Consider the following 13632-nt stretch of genomic DNA (forward strand, 5'->3'; position numbering starts at 1 on the left):
CTTTATTGTTCCCTGATTTTTCTAACTAAAGTCAGATCATCAACCCCAGACATCATACCCTGTTTCTGCTTTGCCCTTTCTAATGCTCTACAAAAGTTGCTCTTGCCCTAAATCCTTAAAGAGAACCTCACTACTTGTGAGGCACTGTACTCCTCCAATCTATGCATAGTTTTCCCTTGAATGAAGGACATCACACTCATTACTAAGTTGTTTTTGTTTTGCATTAGACAGGTAACTCATAGCTTCCTTGAATCTCTCTAGAATTTGTAACTAATTCAAAACTAATGCATCAAACTGCACTCACATATACATATATCCCTTGAAATGTATACAGATATATATGCATTATCAAGTGTACTGCACCTTGCTTTCCCTAACAACACAGAGAAATCTCCCTCATTCTTAGCAGAGCTGGTCCTATTCCATTGCCTGTACAACTGCTATAATACAACCTGAGGGACTAGCAGGGGACCAATTTCACCTGAGTGAATTGGTTGGAGACAAGCCATTTCAGGATGAAGGAAATCGAGCTCCCAGACTGATTGAGGTGGGGGACCGGGGAGACAGAGTAGGCCGATTTGGTTGCCATGTATAGGATGATGGGGCCAGAGGATGGGTATTTCAGGCTAGCATTTTAGACTTGCTTTCCTTTTTGTGGTGGAGAGGAATAGGGAAGTTAGGAGGTTTGGGTGAGATATGGGTTGTCTGAAGATGGGCTTGACAGGCTAAGTGAAGTTGTCTAGGAGGGAGTCTGGAACTGAGAAGAGATGAGATTAGAAAAACTGCAAGGCTGATTAGTTCTCTACACGTGGCTGTGTCTTCACCGTTCCCTCCTCGCTCTAAGAAAACTCTTTACTCTTAACGATGGAACATTCGCTAGGTGTTTCTCCTTACTCCCACGCCCTAGGCTAAGATCCTTCACGAGGGCGGTACCTACAAAAAAACCCTCAACCCTTTCTTGCCTCCGCGCTGCGGGAATTCTAAGATTTGGGAGACCCTTCTATACCGCGCTCTAAGGAGCGAAGATGGGACACAGCAGCCGCCAATCAGACCTCCCGGATACCCGGATGTGAAGACGTACGCAATACAAAGGCGAGTTTCCATCCAGAGCTTCCTCAAGTACAGTGGCCAATAAGCATTTCTTAGTAGATGAATGACAGGAAAAATAACCAGTTACAAACTGGCTTTTCTCACGCAAGTGGCAATTCTTTTGCTTAGTCTAACCCACTACTGGTTGTGATTGGACAGAATTGTGAAGAGCGGTATAATTGTCTAATTAGAAGCGGGAGCGAGCAACAGCGTAGCCAATAGAAAAATTCCCAGTAGTGGGGTGGGGATTAGGCCTTCTCCTCGGCGGCAGAGGAGATTCGGGGGCCATTTTGTGAAGATACGAAGGCGGAGCGGTTGTAGCCGCTTTTCTGCTCTCCACTAGCAATCGTCTGCTCCACGTAGAGCCCGGGAGTAGGAGATTCAGAATCGAATCTCTTCTCCCTTCTCCCTCCGGGTAAGTGGAGGAGACGGAAACAGGGGAGACGGCGCTGTTGGGGGGCGCTGGGGGGTGTTCAGGGAATACGAAGGAACCTACCCTCGGTAATCAGGCCTCCATTTATTCTATTTTGCAGTAGGGGATTAGGTCTTACCTTGTAGGCCTCAGCCCTTGTGTAGATTTAACCTCGTGTCGTTTAGGCCACCACCAGTAGGGAAAATGCCTTTTTTTTGTTCTCTATGTTAACGGCTGCTTTCCTTTCTTGTTCAACGGCCATGAGGACTCGAGAGAGATCACGAAAGGGAAGATCGAGATGCTGGTTAATACAGTTGAAATTCACATAGGGCTGATGCCAATTTAAAAATTGGGCGGGGTTTGGGGGACGAATTACCAAGTAGACCTTGCACCGCTAGCCTCTAAATTCTGGAGCGTACCGCAGGGCATAAGAATAATATTATAACAATAGATTCAGGTATTTTACCGATTAATTTTTATTTTACTTATTCCTCTGAGAAAATGATCGACCTCGAAGTTATTTTCAGTTCTGTTTTTCAAAAGATTGTCATTTCATTTCTATTAACAGTAATAATTAAAGCTGACTTTTTATCTGCAGGTTACAAATCACTTGAAACATAAGTTAGTGGAACTTTGCTTGAGGTAGGTATTAACTATCTTTCTAAGACAGAAACTAAGGCATAAAGTTGTTGGTTGCCAAGGTCGCATTAAATCAGGAGCAGAACTAGTAAGGACTGTGACCACTAGGTTAGTAGTTTTACCCATTATTGGAATACTAGGCACTAACAGTACTGTGTTTGAATCCTTAGAAGAACCTAATTACAGCAACCACTAGCAGTAACTGGAACTTCCCAAACTGTGCTTGGGAAAAATATTTATGAGAATTGTGTTTGTTATTAGTATAAGGTACTGAGATGATAAGCTTCAAGTTTAATTTTCAGGATATTTTGGCATTAATTTTCCAAACTACCTAGACTGGCAAGATTCTTAACTGCGTACTTTTTATTAAGCAAATATCATAGTGCCTACTATTTGCTAAGTCGTGAAACTTACTATAATTTTTTGCTGTTTATCAATATTACAGAGGTTACTAAGTAGTATCACATTCCCTTATCAAAGAGATTACTTTTTTTTAAAATCATTGAATAAGATTTGGTTGATTCTAATCTTCATGTCTTAATTTCACAAATAATGTTATTAAAGCACAGTGTAAACCAATACTGCAAAGTAAATTCACCCCTTAAAAACTTAATTTGATAAGAAATAAAAGTACTCTTATTCTAGATACCCATGCATTTGCTAATTCTTCACCTTGTAGATAATGTAATAGGGATCAAAAGCATTTCTTTAAGCCTCAACATGTATATTATTACATGGGCTTAAAACTACAGTTTATTAGTGAAGAATTGTTAGAAATGAGATAAGGGCGGTGATTGATTAATTTAGGTAATCATTTACCTAATAAAAACAATCTTCACAAGAGTAATGTCAGGGATTAATATTTAAGAGCAGTTATTGATGAGTTGAAATTAATTGAAGGGTACTTCATTTGCCTTGTTTGAGGTGTTATATCAACATGTACCACGGTAACAATTTCTTTGAGTTAATGTCCACCTGGGATGATTTGGCCACAGACTTAATATCTGAAACAATTCTAGGTGTTTTCAAGTAGGTAAGCATTAGCAATATTTACATGTTGGATCGAGAGGAAGGGTTTAAGAAGGATGACTAAATTGCAGGTCTTCTGACCTTTCTAATGCCACAGGAATGCTTGGTGGTGTTTCCTGTTCCTTCTGTAGAGAATTTAAACATAGCTTATATTTGTAATTAGGTCTCTAGAGGGTTTCAGATAGCATGCAACCTTGTTGTGGATGGAATTACTGTTAGAAACAATCAAGGAATAAATTCCAAAATAATTACGATTATTCTAATCATAAAGATTATTTTAGCTGGTGAAATTTTGAGACGTTAACTGGGGAGTGTAACAGTTGAAGGAATCTTGAGCTAGGAGTTAAGAGAACTGGATTTTATTCTTCCCCTACTGATTATCTGTTAAACAAATGAGTTAAACTTTTTGGATTTCAGAGGTAGATAGATGTATCTGACACAAATGAGTTATAGGCATAAGAAGTTAAGATAGAAATCTAAGCAATTTCTTTTTTAATTTCTGGTTTCTATAACTCATTTGTTGCCAGAGGCTGGGAAAGATACAGAAATAATTTTTCTATTAAAGGCAGTTTTTGTATATCATTAATTAATATTAACTGCCTTTAATAAAAGCATTTCAGTCTTTAATTTTATTAGTAGTTGTCTTTGGGGACAACTTTATAAGTGTTTGCTCATACGTAATATGTATATGCATGCATTCATTCTCATTGGGATCAGGAAAGATTATGGTTTTGTACATAATTAAATATACTGGAGAATTGGATTGGTGAGAACCAGAACTACTAGATGCATAACTGCATGTGTTCTTTTAGATACTGGAAATTTGGGGGTTATATAAAGGGAAAGAGGATTACTACTGGCGTATTTACCATGATAGGTTATAATTTTCTTGGATCTATGTTAATAGTATCAGGAACACATATAAAGCCTTAGTGCCCAAACCTGCTGTCAGTACACTGGAAGGATAAGGCACTTTGTTTATAGAGAATTGGTCTTTAGGTTAATAGAATTTTCTCATTAAAGTCTTCTCAGGTCTTAAACATGAGCTGACATCAGAATCAGCAAGAGGGCTAGTTAAAATATTCTGGGCTCTCTAGCCCCAGAGTTCCTAATTAAGTCAGTCTGGAGTGGGCCCTGAGAATTTGCATTTCTATTAAGTGCCATGTGATACTAGTTGGCAGACCTCCATTTGAGAATACCCCTTCAGAAGGGATCCAGACCTCCCAGAGGATTGTCAAGTACGGTATAACTTAGGTATACTGTTATTTACAAAGCACTGGAATTATGTGCTAAAGTAGTTTGGGTTTTTTTTTTTTTTTCCATCCGCGCCCAAGGGTATGTTTTAAATTTTTTTTTTAGAGAGACAGGAAGTGGGGGAGAGAAATATCAATTGGTTGCCTCCTGTATGCACCCCACCAGGGATCGAACCCAAAAGCTAGGTGTGTGCCCTGACCGGAACCATACCTGCAACCTGTAGGTGTAAGGCATGACACTCCGAACAGCTGAGCCATCCAGCCAGGGCAAGTAGTTGGGTGTTTTGTTTTGTTTTGTTTTTGTAATGAGTGATAGCTCATCAATTTATCATAACATCTTGGGAGACGTGTTCTTGACTTTGAAAGATGTCTTTTTTTTTTTAATATTAACTGCTTTTTGAGTTTATGTCTTGTGACACATGTACAAAGGATTTGTTTGTAGATGAGGCACAGAGTGAGTTTACATATTACAAAAATTTTAAGTATCTGGTTCAGGCTATGACTCCAAGAAAGACCATTGACTAGACATTCCAAACACTGACTTGAAGGAGTTAACTAAATTCAAAAGAATGTACATTTTTCTACAACTTTTTCTATAATTTGTACATTTCCAACTTAACACATCAATCCAAGTGTAAAAGTAACTTACATGTCATGCCTAAACTGGTCTGCTTTTAAAAATTTTACAGTTAAAATTTTAGAGTTATAGTATCTATTTCCATTGCTGTAGTTACTGATATATATAGTTGACTCATGGAACACTTCTAACTCAGGTTAAATCTTTTTAAAAAATTTATAGAGAAGGAAAGAGAGGGAGAGAAACATTGATGATCTTTTTTCCTTTTGTATATGGCCTGAACAGGGACCATCCCCTGACCAGGGACCAAACCCGCACCTAGGCACATGCCGTGCCTGGGAGTCAGACTAGTGACCTTTTACTTTGCGGGACAACACCCAACCAACTGAGCCACATCAGTCAGGTCTCAGCTTAAAATTTTTTAGTTTACTGACATTTGGAGATGAGAATAAAACTTCATGGCTGAATATTGAAATGTGAGTGCAGATAGTTCATTCTTATTTACTCAAAGACCTACAATCTAACTGTAAATCTTGTTTTTACTGATGACACAGCCAGTCTGTCATGAATGTTGTCTTATAATTCATTCTTGGAATTAGTTGTATATACTAGTCTATAATAGTGGTATCACAGAAACAAGAAATTTCTTAAGGAGCGTAATTTATTTTTCAAGTGTTTTATGACATTAAATATTTAATAGCCATAAAGTTTTTTTTCCCCTTCATCTTTGGTTTTTCATTCTTTCAGTGAGTGGGATATTGTGCTCCTTGTTTAAAGAAAGCATCTTGTTACTGTAGAACCCATCAGGTGTTGTGGTTTGTTCACTGATTGGATTTGAGGCTAGACTGTATCTTACACATCTTCAGGGTAGGCCATTTTCCTTCAGTCTGTATTGTAGGGAAAACTACATGGACTTAAAAAAACCCCGTGAATTTGCTTACTTTCATTAATCTTGATAAGCTCACTTCTTTATTTCTGTTGGCCTGGTTTTTCTATATTTCCCTTGCCCAAACTTGGATCAAGATGAATGTTTGAACTAAGACATTATATGAGACCCTTAAGGGGATACATGCGCATATTTTAATTTTGGTTACCTACTTACTGATTTTGGAGAATTGTGGAGACAGTCCCTTGTATAAGTGATTCTGTAGAGGCTCTCCCCATCCCAGTGAATGTCATGCTTTACCAAAATGTGTTAGATGCAGAGGACAGATGTTTCTGTCTTGGGGTTTAGGGCACAACATTTCTGAGGAACTCTGACTCAATCTGTCCCTTCTCCTTTCACAGGGCAGCAAGGCGAACCCCATCCCTACTCACTGGAGCTCAGCTTTGATTTTTAACCTCCCTACCCCACCCTTCCAGAACACACACATTCCCATTCCAAACTGATTTTATTAAAAAAACAAAAAACCATTTTAAACATAATGATGCAACTTGGTGTGCACTACAGCAAATTTACAGGTGTTTTTTTTTAATTGTTTCCAAAAACGGGACTTGGATTTAAGATGTAATTTTTAAAATTTCTATTTCTATTTTTCTGCAGCAGTTGGGTTAGAGGAGGAGTCTTTTAGCCTCTCATAAACTGACCTCTCTACTTCCTCGTGTATTTTTAAGATTGATTGATGATGTGGAAAGGGCTTTGCTTGTCTACTACTGAGAACTTTACCCTTGCGGTTTTTGTGGAAACTGCTTTTGGAAAGAGAAAAGAAATGAACTTTACTGACTTAACATTTTTGCACCTCCCGTTTTTCTAATCTGGGCTATTTTTATTTTTGTTTTTTTACAGTGAGATTTTTTTGATCTTCAGCTACAGTAAGTTATTCCAATTTTTTTTAAACATTTTTCCTGACTTTCCGCTGATTTCCTTTTTATTGTTGTTACTAGTTACTATTATTATTATACTTATGATGGTGATGATGATGATGATAATGACTGATGATTTTTAACCCGATTAAAATCCAGTTTTTCTGAATGTTCATAAGAATTTCTCCAGCCTCCTAATTGACTTTGGAGTTTTGCATCTTGGGAGAGAAAGTGAAGGCATTAGCATTTTTAAGTGGATTGATCACATAAACCTTTTCTCTCCCAACCCCACCCTTGCCCTCATCCCCTCCCCCACGCTCGAAAGAATTTTACTGGCTGTTTAAGTCTGTGATCTTATTTTTCCTGATCTTTAACTTAACTGTTTTAGAGCATCTCTGGACGTCTGTATTTTTAATTTTTTTATTTTTGTTTTTTTTATTTTTAATCTTTCATTTGTTAAATTTTTAAACTGTGCTTCAATAAAATGTGTGTGGTACTACTTAACACCTATGAAGGTGATGGCATTTTCCCAGAAAGCCATCTTCCTCCTGTTTCCCTTGAAATCCCATCCTGCTTTTCCTGTACACTACCCCTCACAAACCACAAGCTGCAGCAACATGGATGCCCAGCCTGGAGCAGCAGCAGCCAGGATGACTTGGAGCCAGGGGGGCCTTCGGAACAGATGCACACCCTTCCTGGGTGATGGTAAGAGGTGTGAGGTCCACTAGTTTCATTGTGAAGACTGGGAAGTACACCAGTGTAAGTTTAGTTGATGAGGTGTAGGTGATAGCTTCTGGAAATGTTAGGCTTAATCCCTTTGTGTGTTTGTTTCCAAGGGTGGCCACTACTTTTTTTTTTTTGTAAACTAATGCAATTAGGAGTATCTAGGTAATTTGGGATGACTGAGAATTTTTGATAATTGAAAAAAACAGCGGCACGTTTACATATACTTAATGAAATGGCTTGTTTTAATGATTAGCAGCAAAGTGGCTCTTTAATATCTTACTATTGCAAATTAATGAAAATTTTCTGTCATTTAGAGTGTTTCTTGAGTTTGTGACAACAGTTTTGGATTGTATTCTATTGAGACTGCTTACTAAAATTTAACATGAATCAAACCACAAACTTGCTGTAATATTAAAATGCTGTCCCACTGGAAGGTTTTTTAAAAAAGGATAGGAAGGCTTTTTAACCTCACAAAGCAGGGAAATCTCTTTAATCTTTGTATACAAATCTAGGAAGATCAAGGGTTGACCTCTTTCAGTAATGACTTGTGGCCTAGCTAGTTACTGGGCAATAAAGTGTGTTCCTGAGGGTGATAGGAAGAAGTGAATTTGGTCTATTCACGGTAGTAATGCAGAAATTAGTAAGAATGTGGATAGCCAGAATTAAGAATTTTTGTAACCTGTAGTATTTTACTGACAACAGTGGAATATTTTGATAACTCTTTAATAGATTTTGAGCTGGGGTAAAATGATTTTTAAAGGCATATTCAGTGCTGTGGTACTAGAATCACGTACTTCCCTTACTCATACTGAAATGGTAAAATCTAGTTAAAGTGAACACTGAAGCCAGCCTTAAAGGAAACCAGAATGGAGGAAAAAAGTTGGGTAAAGTTTCTTGAGGTTATCTGGAAAAGGAATGGAAATTTCTCTTTTATAGGACCAAGTTTTATTAATGTTCTCTATTCTATGAAATCTATTAAGCCGTTCTCTGTTATTGTGTGGCTGCTGTTCACTATAGGTTTAGTTTAATTTATTCCTTAGTAATTCTCCCAGTGCATTATTTTATGGGTCATGTTCTTCTGGTTTTGGAGAAACAAAAGGTGTAATAGTCTCAGGGACTTGGCCTAGGGAGGGAGACAGATGAATGAGATTTGTCATGTGATTAGAGGTAAGTACAGAACCTATAGAAGCGTGCAAAAATGGGTACCTAATTATTAAGAGGAAACACTAAGAGAAAGGGAGCTGAAATAAGTTTTAGAGAAGGCCAGATTATAAATGTTTTAATGTCATGCCAAGGAGTTTCTGTTTTATCCAGAAGCCAGTGGTGAGCTATTGAAAGATTGTAAACTGGGGAGTGACATTAGATACTTCGGTGTGGAAATGGCTTAGAGGAGAATGAGATTGGAAGTAGGTGATAAATAAGGAAGATATTAAACTGCAAGGAAAAATAATGATCCCCAAAGCAATGGTATTTGGTTTAGAGAGGATGGGCAACTTCAGGAGGATCTGGTGGGGTGGGTGTGATACAAAGAGTGGGGAATTTGGCTTGATGGCTAGGGTTCGAGCTTCTGGAAGGAGGATAGTTGTTAGGTAAACAAAAGGGTTAGGGTTGAGAGTGGGAGAAGGATGTCTAAATGATGATCTTTGAGATGCTTGTGGACACTCAAGTAGAGATGTTCGTTAAATATTTGAGTGTTTATTCTGAAAATCATTAGGCATGTAGAGGTGACCAAATCATACTGTCCCCTGCCCTCTTTGGTATTGCAGACCATTGAGGAAATAAAGTGAACAGATAGTATTTTCATAATCTACTGTATTTTGCCATGTATCATACGCACCTGTGCTTAACACACCCTCATTTTGGTATGTATTATACACAGGATTATTATACCCATGTATAATGTGCGTCCTTATTTTTTTCTCAAAAATTTGGGCAAAAAGTGCACATTTTACATGGCAAAATACAGTAGTTCCGTGAAGTGAAAGAACAGGGTGAAATGATGGTAGGGGGACCTAATTTACAGTGTGGAGGTGCAATTTTTCCAATAGTGAAGAGACGGTTAGTGGAACTGATGGAGAAATTGAGATCTGTAAATGGATTACCATATCTGAAAGCTGATAATGAGGGGAACAATTAAGCCTCATGGCAAGAAGCACTACTGGACAATAGTCACTAAAAATGCATAGGATAATACCATGCATAGTGTACAGGTCCTAGTCAGGTCCTGTTTAAGATCTAGATTATCTGTTGAAGGACTTGGGAGAATGGAGAGATCTGATTTCTTTGGAATTTCCTTCTGGCTGTTTTCTGGAGAATTAGTAATAAGGACAAAGTGCAAGTATTACAGTAAGTTAGAAGACCTATTGGAGTAGTTAATCGCTTGAAGAAAGCAGCGATCCTAGGCCTGAGGTTACTTGCCCTTATTTTTCAAATGAGTTTTCTTTGTGTGTATTAATGAGCAAACATAATTTATTTGAAGAGGATATGTTGGTCAGGCTGTAGGACATTATTGGTTATTTCTCTAACTTTTAGGGGTGTCAAACTCATTTTCACTGGGGGCCACATCAACCTCGCAGTGCCTTCAAAGGGCCAAATGTAGAGCTCCTTGCCCCCAGTTAAGGAGTAGTTACACTTATACAGTCCTAAAATTACTTCGGCCCTTTGAAGGCAACTGCGAGGCTGTTGTGGCCCCTGGTGAAAATGAGTTTGACATCCCTGTTCTTAACAACTGTTGGATCAGTCGTGATATAATTGTTTCCCAATAGAAAGGAAAAAAGGAGTAGAACTTGAATTCCTTCCTTTTGGATGTAATACTCTGGACATTTTACCATGTGTTAACTTAATCTTCATAACCTTATGTAAATAATATTCACATTTTGGAGATGTGAATGTTGGAAGTGCAGAATTTAAATTATTACATAATAAATGGTGAAGCATGGATTCAGCCCAGACAGTTAAGCCTGGAGATTTCAACTCTTAATCGTTCTAGACTGACTGCTTTGCATGTGAAGTATTCAGTACCCCCCAAAAAGAAACTGCTTTGGACTTTTAAGAAAATCTTTAAAGGGTTTTAAACTAAATATTGTTGTATATTTTAATTCATAACACTTTAAATGGCATGAAGAAGTGACAGGTGATAAATTATTAGGGGTAGGTAAGTGTAGCTTTCTGGTATAATTTTATAGAATCTTTGGATTTGACAGCATTCTTTTAGGGAAGTAAATATTATCTACAAAGTTCTTTAGTTAAAAAGAAATAATTGTATTTACGGATTTTAGCAACAACCACAGAGATATGTTGCTAAATCCAGTGGTCATTTTTCAATCCTCATCACACTTGACCTGTTGGTGTGACTTAACTGGTCAAGCCCACTTTCCTCCTTGAAACATTTTTTACCTTCAGGTTTTTTCTTCTGTTCCTTCTCCCACTTGGAGTGTTCTGTGGTTCAGTACTTCTACTTATCTTTTTTGTTCACACTCCCTGGGTCATTTCATTCAGTCACATGATTTTGCAGACCGTTGGTAAACTGATGATCCCCACACTTTTATCACCAGCTTGGATTTCTCTTTTGAATAACGCACCCACCTATCCAGTGAAACTCTTGAATGTTAAGTGTATTAACTTAAAAGTCCAAAACTGGGACTCCTGCTCTTCCTCAGACCAATTTCTTATTCATTGTTACCCAGTTCAGTTCATGAAACTAGTTTTCATGTCATTCAGGCCAGCCTTTGCTTAGCCTTGAGTTTTTTGTGTGTGATGATACCTCATCTTTGGCCTTGTAGAAAATCTTGTCAGCTTTTCCTTTAAAATATAATGAATTCACCACCTAGACTGCCATTGCTTGTTCCATTTTCAAGCCACCATTGTCTTTTGTGCATTGTTGCAATAGATTTGTCTCTTTTGCCCCTCCCCACCAGTGTAGATCAATCCTGTTTAAAATGTAATGCTGGAATTTACATAAATGTCTAATCACTGTGTTGTATACCTGAAACTAATATAATATTGAATGTCAGCTGTGGTTGGGGAAAAAATAGGGGAAAAGGTATTACTTGAAAAATGTATTACCCAAAAGAGTTTCTGCTTGAAACTCATGTAATAGCTGCCTGTTTCAGCCTCAAAGCCAAAATTTTCACTGTGATTTACAAGACACCCTATGTGATCCGTTGTGACCCTACCTTACTAATAGTATTTTTTACTCCAGCCACACTGGCCTTTTACTGTGTCTTGAACACGCTAATCACGCTAACATTCTTATCTTAAAGCCTTGCCTTGGGATTTTCTTCTCCCAGACATTCATAAGGTTAGGTTCTCCGATTTAAGTTCTTACTCAAAAGCTAGTGATATTTTCCCTCATATCCCTTCAAGCTTCCTCCTCCCCTCAAATACACTAGCTCTTTTTTTTTTTTTAAAGATTTTGTTTGTTTAGTTTTAGAGAGAGGGATAGGGAGGGAGAGAAACATTGGCCTGCAGCCCAGGTGTGTGTCCCGACTGGGAACCAAACCCATGACCTTTTGGTTCACAGGCCTGCTTTAAATCCACTGAGCCAAACCAGCCAGGGCTATACTAGCTCTTTTAATAGATCACCTGTTGTAGAACTTTATTTTCTACTATGTAAAGGCACAGAGCAATATATGGAAAGATAAATAGGAAACAATGTTGATGACTTCTGGACGAGGGAAGGGACTTAGGAAGGGACTTAGGAAGGTGGAAGGAAACTTGCTCTGTGTGCTTAAAGACTGGTATTATGAGGGACACTGTTATTTTGCTTCTAATTTAAAAACTTGTAGAAATATTTCAATTCTTTTAGTACTCTGGGTATAAATAGTATAACTGCAGGCTCAGTCATAGGGTTTAATAGCAGTTTTGGTAGTTTAAAAGCAACAGCCCTAAAGGAGGTTTGGCTATGATGAAATGAGTTAACATTTGAGGGCATAGGCTGCTATGTTACATGTGATGGGGCTGTAATCAAAATTTGGATGAACTTTTATTGTTTTTAAAAAATTACATTAGCCCAAGAGAATGCATGGCTATTTCTAAGAGATAGCCATAACAGATTAGAACATCTGATTTTTTCCTTCCTACCTAATCTGATTTCCAATTTCACTAGTCTGAAATATTCTTCCTTTTTCCCATTTAGATTAACCTGTGGCTTTTGAATTGATTTTAGAAATGAAATAATGTAACTCTGGGAGTTAATGGAATTAGTCTTGGGCTTTTCTGACTAGTTCAGAATAAAATTTAGGAATAGGTTAGTGGAGTACATGTTAAATGGAATTTTTCTAGTCCTCTTACTAAAATTCTGTATTCTGCAAATGATGTAATCACTCATAGTGCACTATCATTCCTTGTATTAATCCTTTAAGCATAGTCATCTTCATGTATTTTTTTATTTTGGTATTAACTTTTAAAAGTTTATGGCTAAAACCAGGGTAGGAAAGTATGCCTTCCAAAGAAAAATTTTCCTTGAAAGTTTGTTGGCTTCTTATATTGGAATTATGTGTTTATTTGTGCTTTAAGTTGTGGTTTTATAAAAGGAAGGCTAATCAAATGATTTAATACTGATGTGGGGTTTTAAGAAAAAGTACCCCACTTTTATTTTACATTTAAATTAAGTAAGCATGCATGCTCATATAACATTTAGAAAATGCTAATCAGCCACATAAAAGGGACATACTTCAACCAGCCAAAAATAAAAGTTTAGAGTTCTTGCATCTGTAGACTTTTTTTTAAAAAGTCATGTCATACAGAGTAGCATTTTTTTTTACTTAACATAAACATAGTATTAACCTAAGATCTCCTAAAATTTTAACAGCTACGTACTATCATGTTGCCTACTTGTACAATATTTTACTTAACTAAAAGTCTATTGTTGAGTCCTTAGGGTTTCCCACAATATTTTCCTTTTATAAGCAGTTTCATAAACAGTTGTATAGTCTTAAACTGAATTTTTTTTAATACTATTATTTTTATAATTAATCCCCAGAAATATCACTGTTCAAGGACATCCATGTTGTAAAAACTTTTCAATCTAGGTTGCTTTCTGAAAAGGTAGTAAGTTTATCTATTTACTGGCAGTGTGACTACTAATACATATTTTTTTAAGT

The 13632-nt window shown here is 37.2% G+C and overlaps 2 protein-coding genes across 14 annotated transcripts in view; one reads left to right on the plus strand and one right to left on the minus strand.

The window, feature by feature from the left end:
- The window catches only part of RPGRIP1 (RPGR interacting protein 1), a 76627-nt gene extending 74557 nt beyond the window's left edge, over positions 1–2070 (minus strand). The window contains exon 1 of the mRNA XM_045202138.2: positions 1641–2070. The gene's annotated coding sequence lies outside the window, so the exon portion shown is untranslated. The remainder of the gene's footprint in view (positions 1–1640) is intronic.
- The window catches only part of HNRNPC (heterogeneous nuclear ribonucleoprotein C), a 63612-nt gene continuing 51331 nt past the window's right edge, over positions 1352–13632 (plus strand). For 5 of the 13 annotated variants that reach the window (XM_024568185.4, XM_045202140.3, XM_045202141.3 and 2 more), the window contains exons 1-3: positions 1352–1504; positions 2100–2143; positions 6786–6811. The gene's annotated coding sequence lies outside the window, so the exon portion shown is untranslated. Of the gene's footprint in view, positions 1505–2099; positions 2144–6286; positions 6461–6785; positions 6812–7409; positions 7515–13632 lie in introns of all 13 variants that reach the window. The other 8 variants (XM_024568188.4, XM_024568189.4, XM_053929130.2 and 5 more) reach the window with 8 other exon arrangements.

The sequence above is a fragment of the Desmodus rotundus genome, chromosome 7, assembly GCF_022682495.2.
Source record: "Desmodus rotundus isolate HL8 chromosome 7, HLdesRot8A.1, whole genome shotgun sequence".
NCBI classification, from domain to species: domain Eukaryota; kingdom Metazoa; phylum Chordata; class Mammalia; order Chiroptera; family Phyllostomidae; genus Desmodus; species Desmodus rotundus.